General features: G+C 36.1%; 1 protein-coding gene across 1 annotated transcript in view; it reads left to right on the forward strand.

Moving 5' to 3' along the window:
• Positions 1-17108, forward strand: part of LOC150079464 (uncharacterized) — a 125034-nt gene that overhangs the window by 8892 nt on the left and 99034 nt on the right. The gene's annotated exons all lie outside the window — the stretch shown is intronic.

Consider the following 17108-nt stretch of genomic DNA (forward strand, 5'->3'; position numbering starts at 1 on the left):
GTCGAGGAGATAATGATTACTTAGTTTATTTAATTTTTTTCTCTCCAAGGCAACCGAAGGCTATGAGGCGTCAGTGTATTTTAATGTGTAAATTGCGTTAGTTTGCTTGTTTTACTGAATGAAAAAAAAAAAAGAAAAATCAAAAACCAGATTTCACCAGAAAATCAGCCATTTTGAACATCAACATAAGATTTAAACTAGCGCGTACAACAGCGACTAAATACAGGTAGCGGGAGGAGATGCGCGAGTTTATGGTTAAATTAATAATTAAATTATAGAGTTTAGAGGTGACGATTTTTTTTATGAAAAATAATTTAAAATACTCATATTTGGATTCAAAAACTATACCACAACCTCACGAATATCACGTAAACTGTCGTTTCATTCAGTATAACATGGAAGTATATGTGTAGGTTTTTTTTTTTAAAACATATGAAAGAGTACTAACTAACGCAAATACTATAAGATTGGAAGCTTGCAAATTGGTAATCTTTTTAGCAACGCAACATACAGGGGTCATATATATATATATATATATATATATATATATATATATATATTAAGTAACGCTATAGGAAAATATGAAATTTTAAGATTTTTACACTCACCTTGGACGTGGAAACTGAGATGGATGATTTAGGAAACTGACGTCAGAGCTAAAAATAAAAATTAAAACTATATATATTAAAAACATATACGCCTATATTTTTGGTTTTATTTTCTGTGAGTGCAAAAACTGTTCAAGGTTTGACAGTTTTGATCACTACGTTATCACTAAATAATAATTTTAGTATTATTGTATCTAAGCTTTATATTAACAAAACGGAATTTCTTTTAAGTCAAAAGACAGCTTTTGATGATCACATTGCAATGCGCAGCGCCCCCAGTAACGACAAAGCGCATTAGATAAAAAACTTAACGATTTGTGTATTGGTATCGTTTAAAAATCTTGCTCGTTTCTTTGTTTTCTTTGCAGGATTTTGCATTATTTTTTAATGATAAATAATGAAAATACGGTGATTAATTGATAATAAACATAAAATTCACAAAAAAATAATAAATTGATAATTTATCGTAAATAATTTTCACAAATCTCTACCCAGCTAGAGGATGCAGAGTATTTGCTTATTGTGGGACAAACATTGTTTTATAAGCTTTTATATTTCCATTTCAACATAATGTTACAAATTCCCCAGAAGTTTCTAATTTTTACAAGTACTTTTGTTTTGAAAAATTTCCACCTTATTAATTAATATTTATTAATTATTATTTTTAAATTTATTATTTTTATTAATTTAATTATTTTGAATTAATCATTATTTTTATTAATTTAAATATTTTGAATTAATCATTATTTTTATTAATTTAGTTATTTTGAATTAATCATTATTTTTATTAATTTAATTATATTTAAATAAATATATATTTATTTATTTTATATTTTTTATTTTATTTTTTTTTTACGGTTTCTGACAGTAAGCTATAGAAAACATTCGTATCCATTTGAACACTTTTCTTCTTTTTCTTTTTTTTTTTCAATGGAAATTGGGGGAGGGGTGACCTTAATCTGTTAATCGAGAGGAGAAAGGGGTTAAAATCCCAAAAATTAGCTGCATATAAAATGCAAGGTGTTTCATAACATATGGGTTGTGTTTTCAGGATCGATTTAGGACTCGAAAGCAATGGAAAAAGTTTATATAAAAGTGTGTCCGATTCTGAACAGTAACGAAGCTTTGGCTGTTTGGATTAAAAAAAAAAAAAAAAAAAATGGCTATGGAGTTGTCGATGGTAAAGAAATAACAAAAATAATTGTAAATGTAAATGGTATAAATAAACATTTTACTGGTATGTGTCTGCTTAAATTCATGTGTAATAACTGGACGCCCAGAGAATGGATTTCTATGAAATTCTATGTTTGTCTCTTTTAGAAAGATTTGCCGAGCTACCCAAAATTTAGTTAAACTCGGACGAATAGATATTAAGCAATTATTATTATTTATTATTATTATTATTTTTTTAATACACTGAACCATTGGACATTGTTTGTTGCCGTTATGATGGATGCGTAGAAAAGAAATCTTCTCTGTTAAAGCATATAACATGTTTTTATGAGCTCATTTTTTTTTTTTTAATTAGTTTACTAAATACTGTATGTAAATGACGAATTGTTACTTTTTGCTCATCATATTAATCACAGCAGAAATGTGAAATGCATGTTATTTTTCAAATGTTATTAAAATCCAGGAGGAAATAAGTAAAGTATATTACAGAAATGTTGACCTGCAAGACTTACGGTCTGAGGTATTTGTATTTGCTATTTGTTTCTTTTAATTACAGAAAAAAAAATACTCCGGCACGACCAACAGAGTTAATAATAAATTATCAATACAAACGTTAATCGTATTTAGCAGTCAGTCACAGGTTTGAATCCCGGTCCACTCAAAGAGCTCGTATTATTGTACTCTCGCTACTGACCACTTGGCTAAAATCAGAGGTAATAAGCAAGTGTTACAAAAAATTAAGTACATATAATTATGTTGTGAGTTATGCGCAGTGATGTGAAAACAATTGATTTTTTATGATGTTACTTAATCAATTCGTAATTAGTTATTAAGATGTGGGTACGCGCTAGGATACATGAGTCGTCCCAGAATATAAACAGAAAATTTATTTCATTTAATTTATTTTTTTTATTTTAATTTAATTTATTCAATTTCATTTTCATTTCAAATAAAAAATATCGTTAATTTAATAAAAAAAAAAATCGTAGAGGATGTGGATCGATCCAGATTAGGGGATATCTACATAGGGTGCTACGAAACACCCTATAGATATCCCCTAATATCATAAATTACTTGACCCATTCATTAATTTAATACAGTCTTACATAATTATCATGACGTAACAATTCGCAAAGTATCAGCAGCATAACCGGAAAATTCCAGTTAGTGACTAATATATAATGTACGTACAATATAATATGTACTATAGCAGCGTGCCCAGTGGGGTTACATATAACCCCACACCACGCCCCTTGTTCACGTCGCTAACGTGATTATTAGAAGTCTCGAATGGGAATTTTGTATCCATTTATATGCTTCTTATGAATGCATCAGTTCACATGTAGGTGTATTACTGAAAGGTATCAAACTTTTCTGAGTAGCCTATTTCCCTTTAAAAAACCCACTTTCTAAATATACACTATAATAATGTTTAATTAATATTCTAGCATAAAAGGATGTTTACTCTATTTCTTCCTTATTAGATTGGCTCTGGCCACAAGGACACCTAAATTTATATGTCCGGGAAAAGTCACTTTGCTGCCCGCTCCGATAAACAAATACCACTGTGACTGTTCCTCTCAGAGGTGATTTCGAATGCTTCTTTCGTGGCGCCAGCAGCAAAGGCCGTAAGTTAATGAGGTCTGTCGGTTGTGTGATGGCGCTATAAATCAAACATCAGCGGTATTATCGTGGATTGTCAGTGATCGGGGAAAAATGTTAGTTCATTGGCCCCTTACAGACGATGGTCAGATGAAGATAGATGGGAAATAATGTTCGGATTTAATAGGATTCGGAATTATCAAGATTCGGCCCTTTGGGACTTATGAAAACAATTATTTTGAGTGACGCCGAACCTTGCAAAAGGACACACAAACTCCAAATGATAAAAAGCTATGTAATGCTGCAAATATGACACTATATCTATAGTGTCGTCTGCTTACCATTTGATAAATTATTTCTGAAATTGAGGTATCCCAACGCATCCTGGTGAAAGATAACAGTATCTTGTTTGTTTCCATCAGATATACTTCAATGTAGTCCAGATATACTGCACTTCATATAGTCGGAACCCCGGACTTCAAAAAAATAATAATAATAATAAATAAATAATATATATAAAGCTTGAAAAATCTTTATAAAAGAGCCAAGTATAAAATTTCATAAAAATCCATCCACTGTCCGCATGTAATAACTCGACTGGGAGTCGAGTTATTACTTGCGAATCTCACATGCGGACAGATGAACAAAAAAAAAAAAAATAATAATAAATAAATAATAATAATTGTCGAATTTCTAAAGTTCTGATTTTTATGAAATTTAGAATGGCTCGACAAATCTTCCAAAAAAAAATAACATATAAAATTTATGAAAATCCATCCACTGGGAGTCGAGTTATTACATGCAGACGGACTGACGGACGTGGTGGAGACAATAGGCTCTTTACTATAAAAAAATAAAAAGTAAAAATTTGTATTTTTTATTATGAAGAAGGGACGTTATGTTTTTGAAAACGCTAATTGGACTACTGAATCAATAAATAATGGTATGCATTTCTTCCAGGAGGGTTATTCGACTTAAAATAAATTATAATATAAATAATTTATTTTAAGTCGAATAACCCTCCTGGAAGAAATGCATACCATGTTTGTCTAATCAAAATTCTTAGACAAAAATTTTATTTAAACAAGATTCTGTTCTTAGACAAGAGCTTGTCTAAGTCAATTACTAGTATGTTGACAAACTCAATTGTGTTTCCTAGAAACACGTTGCTTAGAGGAGCTAGGTTATTTGGTTCGGCTTACGGAGGTGGTCGTGCGTCAGCCTGGTTACGAGTTGTTATCATGTTTCCTGACAATATCGTTGATTCTAGGAGTAGTGATGCGGCTGATTATGTTTTGCAGGGGTTTGGATATTTTGAGCTGCACTCTGTTGTTTCTAAGGCATAATTCTAGATTCGAATACAGCTCAGATCTCGAAATAGTGTTCTTTCTCAAGTTATTCTGTTTAGCCATACTCTACACCAGCGACTCCCAAACTACTGAGATCTGCGGCCCCCTATATATATATATATATATATATATATATATATATCCATTCTTCGGTTTTTATTTGTTGAAAATAGATTAATAACTTTTTCATTCAAGTTTGGTGCACTGTTGACCAAGCTTTTCTCTATTGAAAGCATTGCTTGAGCATTTAGCCTTTCCTGATTCATAGTGCTCTTAAAAATGTTTTTATTCTTTTTAATGTCGAATGGCAGCGTTCGGGCTGTGAAGTAATCATCGGAATAGTCAAAAGAATTTTTATGAGTTTTGTAAGTTCACCGAGAACTTCAGCTAGATTATTTTCTGAGATAAATTTCAGCGAGTCAGTTAATTTGCAATAATTGTGTAGATCATGTCTGCTATAGAAAACTTGTAATTCCATAAGGAGTTTTTCTCTTTCAATCATGGGATATGCCTCAGTAGTCTCCCGTACCTCTTCCATGAGCATTTTCGTACGAAAAATAACAAAGTTCTCCTTGTTAAACAATTTAGCAGCAATTAATTGCTTTGCAAAAGAATATCTCTCACCTATGTCAACACTTATATAGTCGCATACTTCCTTCGCTCCAATCATGAGTATTTTTGAAGGATTTTCACAGTACATTGAATTCCTGATTTTTAGAATGGCATTCTTAAAGTTTCCTATATATTCATGTATTTTAACTGCCTCAATTTCTCGAGATTGCATTTGATTATAAATAACTTCCACGTGAGGCATTATCTGATGGAAGAGTTCTAACCGGAACTCGAATTTTCCATTACTCAAGGTGTGCAAAATTCCAGTTGCTTCTGAAATCATCTTATCTGCGTTTGCTGTCGCTTGTAGTTCCTCCATGCACTTTTTTAAGGATTCAAAATTTACATAAACGCTGTTCACGGTGCGTATATTGAAGTTCCATCTTGTAGGGGAAGGTCGGGCAACACGGCTGTCCATATGTTTCTGAGAACAGAGAGACGCTGTGGTGATCTCTAGAAAAATGTTGGCATCGACGTGAGGTTCGAAAAGAATATTCTTGAATCTCGGGTACTACTTGCTACATTTCTCATCATCAGATTTAGTTGGTGTGCATAGCAGTGAATAAAATGTGCATTTTTGTACACTTCTTTTATTTTAGCCTGAACTCCTCCTTTCTTGCCTTTCATCACACTTGCGCCATCAAATGTCTGAGCAACCAGTTTTTGAGTATTTCCTTCGAGGATTATGTCTAACTGATCTAGAATGCATTTCGATATTCCGTCTGCCGTTTGATTTTCCGGAGTGAAAAAACCCCCCAAAAACGCTCAAAAATGTCTCCATTCAGTTCATATCTCAGAACAATTACCATTTGTATATGTTCTGAAACATCTGTTGTGTTGTCAGCCATGACAGCTACGAATAAAGCTTCTTTAATTTCTCTTTTTATTTCATCCCGGCATATTTGCAGCAAACAGTCAAGAATATCATTCTAAATAGTTTTTGAAATGCTTTAAATGCTTTATTACTTTCTAAATTGTTCTTTAAATTTGAATCTAATATACAGGCGAAATTTATTAATTATTATTATTATTATTAACATCTTTTTATTTACACATCAGTGGGCACCTCCGGAACGGCCTGGTTCGGCTAGAGGGGTGTACATAACAAATATTCAAATTATATAATAAATATATAAACACATCAAGTTTAAAAAATATATGAACACACATTGTATTTACAAGTAAGATGACATGATATAACATTGAAGTTTCAAAACTGTGACTGTGGTGCATCCAATAATTCTACTTTGTACAGTTCTTTCAGGGTGTCTTGTCTGTAGCGCTTCGAGCTGCAGAAAGCTGAGGCATCGATTACGAGGGAGTTATATGGTCCGACCATATTAGCCTGATCCTAGGTATTGCAGGTTTTGTAGTGAACATCGTGGACAAGGTGTTGCACCGGGTTCGTTGGATAGTCCGAGAGTTTGTCATCACTTCCCAGATGTCGGGTGAATCCATTCGGCCACAAAGGAGTTGAGCCAATGTGTGCAGGTTCCTCTCCTTGATGATGGTTTCCCATGGTTTCAGGCCAAGGTTTGCATAGAGCACGCTCCGAGAGATGGTAAAAGGGTGGCCCATTACCCTGTTTAACCATCTCAGGAGCCAATACCCTGTCCCAAGGAATCTCTTGAGTTGAGCAGGAGAGGCCCCTAACCAAAGCACAGATGTATAGAGTGGTACGGGGATCAAATTTCTTTGCACGTAATCCAAGATAAACTCTCGTGGCCTAAGACCGACCAGCTCCTGTCGGATTTCCCAGAGAATAGCAAGCGTTTTCTGCCTGGCCATTTTGGTCTTTGAAGTCTGTCATCCCACTTCAACCCTAAATCGGTGTGCGAGTTTACCGTTTCAATGACGGTCCCGTTGATTTTCAGTGTAATTTCATTCTTTGTCTTCCTTTTTGTGAAGGTCATCTGTGCTGCTTTCTGAGGGCTCAACTCTAGTCCGAGACATCGTAGATAATCCTGAAGTTCAACCAGGACGTTCTGTGTTTTAAAGGCGACAGCATCTGCTTTTGCTGGATCATCTAATGTGACGAACATCGTGAGATCGTCAGCATATGCAAGGAAGTTTGGGTGCTTGGCAAGGAAGGGCTCCAAAGCAGTGGCAAAGAACCATGAGGAAAGAACTCCCCCTTGTGGGATGCCGACAGAGGTCGTGATGGTGCTCTCCAATGTATGGTTATATTTGATAATAATTTTTCTGTTGTTAAGAAGTTGGTTTAGAATAATAAGTAGGTTTCCTTCGATTCTGAAGTAATGTTTCAAAATTTTCACCAGCTCTCTTGTGCAAAGTGTGTCAAAGGCTGCTTCTATATCCAGGAATACGATTTCGAGTTGTTTCTTAGTATTTAGGGCTTTTTGGATTGTCTAGCTGGTCATTAAGAGATTAGACAGTGTGGACCTTCTCGGAATAACAGTATGGAGATGCTGTGGTCGTCTGTTGAAATAGTATTCGACTAAGATGGGCTGGATCGATTTTTCAAAGACTTTTAGCAGCCCGCAGGATATGGAGATTGCCCTGTAGCCTTTTAGGACATTCGGTTTGTTAGTTTTCGGTACTTACTGGTAGGGGGTGTGATAGATATTCCACATTGTCGGTGTGAAACCAGACTGTAGAATGCGGTTGAATATGCTATGCAAAAGGTCGATCACGTAGACACTGCAAATTTTGAGAATGAAGAGCGGAAATCCGTCGGGACTAACTGTAGGTTTGTTGGGTAGGCTGTTAATTGCTTTCATTATCATATCTCGCGAGATCGTAACATGCGTAAGTGAGGTCCTGGCTGTATCTGTGATCTGTAATCCTCTGAATACTCCTGGATTTTTAGAATCGTCTTTTTCGTCATGTCCACGTAAAGGAATTTCAAACTGTCCACAAAATTTAATGCAGTCTATTATTTTAGATAATACCTCACGATTCTTGGTAACTTTTTCGTTATGTTTGCAGATCGAAACTCTGTAGGCCTCGTCAAGCTGTTCTTTAATATTTACGCTTCCTAAAAGCGATAGTGAAATCACATTATCAATATGTTTCTTCGAACTCTCATGTTTTAAAGTTTTTTCTTTTATTCTGTTTATGTTTGTAAAGCCAATTTTTTGTCCACATTAAGTCACCTCCGAACAGTAAACATGAAAAACAAAACAATGCATTTTTAACTTCACAACCACAAAGCCAACTTTTCCTTTGGTACCATTCAGTTTTAAAACTGCGAATATATTCCTTATTATTACTTATTCCCCGCTGAGAAATTTGAATATTTGATGTCGGGTGGCCTTCTTTTTTAATAGCATTTTTTTATTGTAGAGATTAGCATTAGCATTAGCATTAGCATTAGTAGAGGCATTTGATGCAAGAAAGCAAGCTTATGCAGCATCAGCCAAAAAAAAAAAAAAAAAAAAAACCCACTTCCACTTCACCCCTCTGTTCGTTCAAAATACCTGTCCAGCTGAGCCTTAAACTTATTTAGGCTATCAACCTCCACTACAAGGGATGGAAGGCTGTTCCACCAACCAACCACCCGCTGGCTAAAGGCAAATTTCCGCACGTCTATCCTGCATCTGTCTTTCCTCAATTTGAATTTATGCCCTCTCAGGTGATTTTTCTGAGCTAGAGGAAGAATCCCATCAGCATTGAGCATGCTCAAACCATTCAAGGCTTTATACACCTCTATCAGATCACCTCGCTGGTGCCTAGTCTCCAGACAAGTAATTTGCAAAACTTAAGCCTTTCTTCGTAAGAGCACCCTTTTGTTCCATTCACTAATCTTGTTGCCCTTCTCTGTACTCGTTCCATCAGCTCTACATCCTTCTTGAAATGAGGCCTCCAGACCTGTATACAGTACTCCAGGTGTGGCCTGACCATTGCCTTATACAAGGGAATAATCACATCCTTATCCCTGCTGGAAAAATTCCTGTATATCATTGACAATACTCCATGAGCTACTCTTGCAGCCCGTCTGCACTGCTCAGAGAACTTCATATCTGCCTGCACAACCACCCCCAAGTCCCTTTCATTCTCTACCACTGTCAGTGTAGTACCACAGAGTTGATACGTTGCTCTGGGGTTGCTGTTTCCCATGTGTAGTACTTTACATTTGTCAATGTTAAACTTCATTTGCCACCTCTCAGCCCATCTGCTCAACCTTTCCAGATCCTGTTGCAGCAGCATAGTGTCAGTAGTGTCCTTGACAACCCTGCCAACCTTTGTATCGTCTGCAAACTTGGACATTAAGCTTGATATACCATCATCAATATCATTTATAAATACAGAAAACAATAATGGACCCAACACTGAGCCCTGAGGGACTCCACTAATAACATTAGTCCACGATGAGCAGTGTCCATTGATTACCACTCTCTGTCTTCTCCCCCTCAACCACCCCTTTATCCGTAGCAGCAATTTGCCTCCAATGTCACACTGCTCCAATTTGTGTAGCAGTCTTCCATGTGCAACAGTATCAAAAGCTTTTCTAAGATCCAAGTATATAATATCAAAGCTATTCCTTGCATCCAGTTCTTTTGTGACTGCATCATAGTATCTAATCAAATTGGTCAGGCAAGATTTCCCCTTAACGAAACCATGCTGTGTCCGAGCTATAACTGAAGTCTTGTCTAAATGATCCTGCAGTGCTTCTTTAACCAGTGCCTCCATTAATTTTCCTGGAACAGAAGTTAAGCTCACAGGTCTATAATTACTTGTGTCAGCCTTTGATCCTCCTTTGTGAATTGGGGTCACATTTGCACATTTCCAGTCTATGGGTACCTCCCCTGAGTCCAAGGAAGCTCTCATAATTATGGCTAAGGGTTTGCTTACTTCCTTTGCTGCCTCCTTTAATATAACTGGATAGATCCCATCCACCCCGGGTGCCTTTCTTGTGCTTATCTTCAACAGTTTCTCCTCCACTTTACTCCCAGTTATTTCAAGATTCTGTAGCTTACTGCTAGAGTTGAATACACCTCTGGCATTCCCCTCGCTGAATAACTCCTCATGTGTGAATGTCGATGCAAAATATTCATTTAGTTTGTTAGCTACCTGAGCAGGATCATCAACACTTGACCCATCAATATCAAGTGGACCAATCTGATTCATCCCCTTCCTTCTAGAGTTTACATAAGTAAAGAACTCTTTGCTGTTTTTCTTTGCATCCCTTGCCAAGGATTTCTCGTAATCTGCCTTCGCCTGCCTAACCTTCTTTGTAACTTGGTTGCATATCAACTTGTATCTATCATAGGCTTCTGTGTCATGTGTTAATTTGTAAGTATCCCATGCATTTTTCTTCTCTGCCATATGCCTCATTAGTTCATCTGACATCCATTTTTCCTAAACCTTGAACAATATTTCTTAGTTGGTATGTAAAGCCTAGTAGCTTCCAAGATAAGTTCTTTGAATGCTTCCCATTTTGAATTTGCTGTTGGTAACATCATCAGTTGGTCCCACTGTATAGAATTTAAATACTGTCTCAGTCCATCGTAGTCGCCTTTACGGAAGCAATAACCCTTCCCTTTACCCCTAATGGTAGTTACCTCTTTGAGTAAATCCCACTTCAGCACACTGTGATCACTGCCACCTAGTGATTCATTTATCTGCAGATTCTTAATGCATGAAGAATCACTGCTGATAATCAAATCAAGAGTATTACTCCCTCTAGTTGCCTCCCGAACATGCTGATGTAGAAAACAATCATCCAATAAATCCACAAAAGCCCTGCTAGTGTGTGAGTGACCAGCCCCCAAATTCCAGTCAATATCTGGGAAATTAAAATCCCCCATTATAAGACTCTCTGATTTACTGGCCCACTCTATTTCCCTGTACAGTTTCTTATTATACTCATCAGAGTCATTAGGCCTATAGCACACTCCTACTCTCAATTTTGATCTCCCAATGCTTATGTCACACCAAACTGACTCAACACTGCACTGTCCAGCGATGTCGACTGGCTTCACTTCCTTGGTTTTTATGTGTTTCTTAACTAATAGCATAACCCCTCCCCCCTTCCTATCCTGTCTATCCTTTCTGTAGACGTTGTACTCCCCAAATTGCAGTTCTGCATCCCTTATATCTGTGTGACACCACGTCTCTGATATCCCAACAATATCTGCCTTTGATGTTTTGAGCAATACCTCAAATTCATCAAATTTATTTACTAAACTCCTAGCATTGGTGTACACGCAAGTATACCTGCACCTGTTTCTATTCTTAGCTACCCTAACACAACCCATGTGTTTACTTGTACCGCAATGGCTCCCAGCAGTCTCTGAAATACCATGCATCTTGTTTTTCAGGCTTCTGCTCATTCTAATAGAAGCAGTGCAAGAATCTCTTTCACCTCTGCCAGTGGCTACTGTCAATCTATTGGTCTTTGTCTCCCCCCAAGCTAGCAGTTTTCCGACCCACCTAACACTGCCTCGATAGCATCAGCAAATATTCTTGCACCCTTTCTATTTAAGTGTATCCCATCCCTGTAGAAGCAATCTCTCCTGTTAACAAGTACAGACCAGGTGAAAAAAATTCTACCCCTTGAGCTTTGCACAATCTTTCCAGGGCCGCATTGATCGACAAGGCTCTCATCATATACTCCCTCCTAAAGAGATAATTGTGAAAAACTAAGTTGCTGAAGTTTATTCACTGTCACGCGATTTACTTCATGGGGAAGCATGGAGGCCATGATCGAATCAAATTTCACAAAATCGTGTGTCTTAGAAATAATGTTTTACTTACACATCACCTCATAATATAACTTCAACTAGAGGATGCCTATACGTACTATATGCGGGTCCGTTTAATAAAAATATTCATTGCGTTGCATTGTTCTTCACAATATTTCATATAACTCCGTTTACTGTATATCTATATTTAAATAGCTGGGGATGCTGCTGGGGGAGGCGCCCCTGCACATTACTTTATACCCCTTCTGGACGTTTCGCGGATCCCAGTTTTGGAAACGCTACTTTACATCAAACAATTTGCTTAAGAGAGTTTTGGTTGCCGAGGACAATATTGAGGTATATAATGGTATGGGATAAAGGCAGCGTTGTACATATTGGATTAGCTGAGGATCATGTATTCCTGCAGGCTCTTAGCGTACCGTCCACATTTCTGCATAGACTGCAACAACTATAACTATCTAATGGGCGTATCTTATGATTCAGGTGAGTGGTTCGCTTACTGACTTTCCCAAAAAGGTAAACTTTAAATCCTACTTGGATTTCCTTACAATCGGAACATATTTGAGCATTGGTATGGCCTCGTTAGAGTGTGGGCAGAGATCTGCAGTCCAGACCAAAGTACAATGTTGTTTTGGAGTTCAGGATTTCTTTTCTAATTTTAATACGCCTTAAAATGATTGTCATCAGCAGTTACTATCTGCTGGTAGCCCACCATAAGATTTCAGAGTTGAAGAATGAAGTCTCCCTACCTAATTCCAGTTTTAAAAACCCATCTTGTTACTTGTATTAACTATTGGCCTTAACTAGTCTAACATCGACATTTTTAGCCATGCAAAATGTCAGTGCCCGGGAATGGCGGACAGTCACGAAACCACGGTCATCAAGTGGGTGGTTGATGGACAGAAAGGAACAAATAACTCCAAATGTGGGTAGCAATGAGAGGTGAGGCAGCGCTCCACCTCTGCTTTAGACTGTTGTCCTGCATGACAATCACTTTATTATAAGTCGCATAAAGAAGCAATGAAAAGGTATCAAATATGCGCCTTTCCTGGGGTAAGTCAGGTTGTCCACGATCCTGAAATACTCCCTCCCTTTCACAGTTCTCCCACACAACACCAATAAAAAAAACCAAAAAAAAAAAAAAAAACCAATTAACTAGTAATCGTTTGTCGTAGAACCAAAAAAAAAAAAAAAAAAAAAAGTTCTCTTTTGCTAAGTCGTATCAATGTATATCAACTGTCATTAAAGTATAAAGACTGCAGAGAATCTCATTTCGATTCTCTCATGCTTAAAAACAGTTTTCTTCTTCGTTGGAAATAGCTGGACTCAGTCCATGCGGGTTGTTGTTGTTGTTGTTATTTAGGAGCATTAGCAACTAAGGCCATATTGCTCCGGGGATATGCGGTGGGCATTCCCTGACCTTTCCGCATCCTCCGTATTTGGTGGTCACGGGCTCGAACCCCGGTCTAATCAAGAAGCATGTGCTACGCACTGCTGCTCCTGCCTACCTGGATACGGAGGCGCCTCCATGCGGGTAGCACAGTAGTTATAATCACAGTCTTCCTCACACCGGATAGAAGAGGCCCGGGTTCGAATCTCATCAGTGACGCGAGGAACTTTTGTTGGCTTTTTTCACCCAGTGGCTCAGCTAGTAGGTCCTAGAAGAAGGCAGCAACGTTTTCCCCAAGAAACTCGGGTTTTTTGTCCAGCAAAGAAGACAAACCGACCAAAGAACATACGTATTTTATGAATATACGTACGTACGTGGGTGGATATATTGTTCTTGGGCAACTTTAATTTGACTTTTTCTGTTTCTTTCTTTTTTATCCAAGCATACAATACAGCTGTCATCCGTCAGACTGGTTTTCAACTTAGGACACTAACTTATCTTAGAAAAGCCTGAACTAACTTTGATTACGTTGTCTCACGCTTGCTTAACAATCTCTGTGACTTTTAGCAGACCTGATAGGCGGGGAGTTCAAGGCCCATTTTTTATATTTGGGATGAAAACCCGAAAATAAATCTCGGGAGAAGCCCTACACCTCCGCCTCAGATTGCTTACAACCCCAGTGAAACCACTTTTATATTAGTTCTTTAAATCAGTGAAGGGGAGTCGAAGAATCATAGACCTTTCCAAAAGGATAGCAAACAGCGAAGTCACTTCGTTACCAAGCCTCGCAACCTCCAAACCTCTGATCACCTCCAAAAAAAAAATAAAAAATAAAAAAATAAAAAATCGAAATTTCACTTTAAAAGAAACTATTAAATATTCTTATTGCTGTTCGGAGGTTACTAGTATATTATTTTTTAAAAGCGGATCCTTTTTATCAATTACAATAACACACAACGACGAAATCTGAAGTTTTGGCTACTGATAACTCTGCTGTTGCAAGCAGTTGTAGAAAATCAGGTGTTTACACAATCAACCCCCACTCTCTTCACATTTCATGTATAGAACTGATGCCTGTCAAGAAATGGTTATAGATAAAGTGCCCTTATCTGTGTGCGATAGGTGGGAGTGGAAAGGAACATTTCTGGGTACAGATATAAAAAATATAGAATTTAAAAAAAAAATTACAGAAAGGGCGAGAAGTTAAACTGACGATCTAACAATAATATTTATAGATTATTAGATTATTAATTAATATAATGAATAATACATGGACTCTTCAAAAAAACTTTGTAACTGATAAAATATTTTCCCCCAAATATTTGGGTAGCTAATTTTAATATAATATCAATATTAACAGTGAAGCATGCAGACTTCGTTCGTAATCCATCATTAACACCTGTGAAGGAGTGGAAGACATCAGACCCACATTTTGCAAATTATTACAAGTTCATGGTGTTATTCTATATGACAATAACGGCATATAGTCAGAGCCGCAATTACATGTCACGAATCCTAGGTACATGAGTTCGGCATTCTCCCCCTCATCCCTTTGATGTTTTTTTTTTTTTTTTTTTGTTGAATAAAAATTGTACCAACAAAACAGGCAAACTTATTTTGTCTAAAGGGGATTCCAATTCTGCACGTTGTGAAACTTAAAGGAGAACATAAAAAATATGTATGTATTATATATATATATATATATTACGAAAATTCATAAATTACACAAATATTCTTAAGCGTTGCTAAAACGAAGAAAGCATTTTTTTCCTACGGGACGCATTAGACCTCCATAATTTTTTTTTTCTTTTTTTTTTTTTAATTAGGAAGTCAGTGAGCAAATTTTTTTTTTTATTACTACTGTATTATTATTTTTTTAAAATAAATGATCAATAAAAGAGTACAAAATTGTACCAAAAAATATTTATGAACTAGTTAAAAATAGAGTAATTGAGAAAGGTGAATTCTCTGCTCTGTTCGTTAATTTACAGTGTCCATAGCAAAAATTATGAAGGGCACACAACCAATAGCTCGCTGCCTCGAGCCACACAGCCAGGAAATTCTGCTGTACACAGAAGAGGACTATGCAAACACATTCAGCTGACGTCCTCGATTTAAGCTCCACCCTGGGTATGAGTTATTTGAAAGTAAAATTAGTTAGTAGCTTTTTTGTCTGTAGAATAATAAACCATAATATGTCAACAGCTGAGCCGAACAGAAATAACATTTACTAAAGGAAGTTTCGTCTGTTTTATAACTGTTGATTTATATTCTGTACACAAAATTAATGAGATTAACTAGCCTCGAACTAGGGATGACTATAATTGTATTGGATAGAAAGTCATAATTTTATTTTGGTAACAGCTCATTGATAAATGAATTTTCTTCCAATAGCTGCTTTGTCACTGCGGCCAGGTTTAGAAGCAGTGGTTCTTTCCTTTACAAGAAAAGGAATCCCGAACCTGTATGACCTCCAGTTTTCGGGGGAATTCATACCCCCAATACACGGTTTATAGGAAGACCACCGTTCAATACACACCCCCAATACATGCTAAAAAAGAAACAAGCAAATGTTCCATCAATAGGCTGGTCTCCCAAGCGACCGTTAGATCCACTTATCTGCTTAAAAGGATTGAATCCAATTTGAATTGGATCCATTTATAAATGTGTCTACAAACCTAGAAATAGTTTAATTTCTTTAATTATATAATTATTTTTATAAAATGTATATAATTTTAATTATATAACTATTATTTATTTATATCACTCTGTTTTATTTTATTTACTCTATCACGCTCTATTAATATTTTAGAAGAACATGAAACCGTTTAAAATTTGCTTATAAGTTTTTTTTTTTTTTTTAGGTATTATTTTCATTAGATGTATTACCGAGCGCCAAAAGTTCTTTTAGCGTCTCAAATATTAGCTATTATTTAATTGATATTAAGTATTAATTTAATAATAATTTTATTTTTATATTTCATCAGGTTAATTTTGTGTTAATCATCACTTCAATATTTAGCGCACAATCTAGAAAATGATTTATCATTTTTGCGTGCACTTTTTTTACTATTCAGAATGTGCGAGTAATTTAAACTTATTTAAAAAAATATATATCACGGACGCTTGTTTTTTATTTTTAAACTTAAAATAACGAATCTTCCAGTTGACTTGTGTATGATTTCAAGTTGGTATGTTACAAAAATAGTGTATGACAATTCTTTTTTTTTTTTTCTAGTTACATTTGACGTTTCCCAACCTCATTAAGGCAAAATGCTGAATTATACCATTCTTTGCAGGTTAAGAAATGATGCGAGTGCGGGGCTCATACATTATTAAGCCACAGCCGACCACTTCTGGTAATTAAATACACACCTGTATACTGTACAGCGAAATTACTTTGATCAATTCGGTGTCGCGTGCAAATGCAACTGTATCATAAACTCGTTACAATCAGCTTCAAATGTGAAAGTAAAGTAAGCATGCGCGGAAAAATACCGGGAAAAGCGGATGGATGTGCGCAGACGGGAGCGTTGTTAAAATATCGGTGGAAGGTAAAAGATAGCAGACGACGGAACTGTATATAACGGACGATAAGTATTGACCAGCATTTCACTAAATTCGAAATTTCTCAAATGTCAGGCAGTTTTTCCCTCTTTTTCCATGGATAAATAGAATCCTTTACTCTTTTATTTTTTTTTTTTAT

This window comes from Mastigoproctus giganteus, chromosome 10 (genome assembly GCF_048544385.1).
Source record: "Mastigoproctus giganteus isolate SK-2022 chromosome 10, ASM4854438v1, whole genome shotgun sequence".
Lineage (NCBI taxonomy): Eukaryota > Metazoa > Arthropoda > Arachnida > Uropygi > Thelyphonidae > Mastigoproctus > Mastigoproctus giganteus.